This window comes from Taudactylus pleione, unplaced genomic scaffold (genome assembly GCF_031769625.1).
Source record: "Taudactylus pleione unplaced genomic scaffold, aTauple2 ptg000520l, whole genome shotgun sequence".
NCBI classification, from domain to species: Eukaryota; Metazoa; Chordata; class Amphibia; order Anura; family Myobatrachidae; genus Taudactylus; species Taudactylus pleione.
In genome coordinates, this window is record NW_028284922.1 from 9,569,885 (window position 1) to 9,571,255 (window position 1,371).

Sequence of the window (1,371 nt, forward strand, 5' to 3'; positions counted from 1 at the left end):
AGGTCTTATGAAAAGAATGAATGTCCATACCACACCAGTGGTAGCTATTCAACCTGTGAAGAGAATATATAATTAATCCCTCCAACAAAAATAATAATAAAGTAAAGGAATCTATATTCGATATGAATAAAGAGAAGAAGACAGAAAAAAGAACAACCTGAGTAAAGAGACAGAAAATATACAATGGATGGAACAGATGTGAGACGACTAAGGATCTCAGTATGTTACAGCACCAGGTATTCCATGGAGGTCTCCCATCCAAGTACTAATCTGGCCTACACTGCTTAGCTTCCAAGATCTGACGGTATAAGGCATATCCAGTGTAGTATGACTGTAACAAAAATGTATACAATCCAAATTATTAAGTCCTTGATCACTCTGAACCTACCATCTAAGATCATAGGGAAATGAGAAAAGAACAAACCATAAAAAGAAGATGAATAAACAAAGAAAAGAATGAGGAATTGGAAAAAACCAAAACAGATTGTAAGACCATCAAGAAAGAACATGGGATAATGGGTAATAAATGCCCAGTAAGTAGTTGCAGGGTCAATAGACTCTGACAAATAATGAATGTGGTCTCATTTTCAAAAGAAACATGAGAAAGATAATTGTTCATTGAGTCCATGAGGAGATACAGTGTTCATCTTATGGATCCAAAACACCTCACGTTGTAGAAGTTTCTTTTCACGGTCACCTCCCCTTTTGTTGGGTGGAATATGGTCGATGAATTTGTATACCAAACTCGATAAAGGATGTCTTGAATTCTTAAAATGGCGGGCCACCGGCTGGTCGATTTCTTTACCTTCAAGGGCCTGTCTTATGGCAGATCTGTGTTGAGCCATTCTGGTTTTGGCTGTGCATGTAGTTTTTCCAATGTAGACCAGACTGCAAGGACATCGGATCATATATATAATGTATTTGGAGGAACATGTTAAAACATGATTTATTGGTATGCGTTTCCCTGAGTGAGGATGTGCGACATCCGGACCTGTCTCTAAAAAACTGCAAGTGGTACAACCTGTGCATCGGTAACATCCGGGTTTTTTAGCCAGAAAATGCTGTTCACTTTTGCGCGGACCATAATTTACATCATTATGGACTAGCCAATCTTTCAGGTTCCTACCCCGTTTATATCCAAGCATAATTCTGGAATTCCTCAATGGTTTAATAGAGTCATCAGTATTGATGATGGGCCAAAGGCGTTTTGAAGTGGAATTGATGAATTTACTGGCAATGTTATGTTGGTTAATGAATAACATGGTGTTCGTATTTTTCGATGTGGAAACATTAAGTACAGAAGTCTGTTTATTCCGTTCAATAGCTCTCTGTTTAGCTAAATGAAGATCTTTCTGTTTGTATCCACATTGT

General features: G+C 37.8%; 1 pseudogene; it reads right to left on the reverse strand.

Annotated features, from left to right (window-relative positions):
• Window positions 1-221: 221 nt before the first annotated feature.
• LOC148501339 (5S ribosomal RNA) lies at window positions 222-339 on the reverse strand (annotated as a pseudogene).
• Window positions 340-1,371: the final 1,032 nt, after the last annotated feature.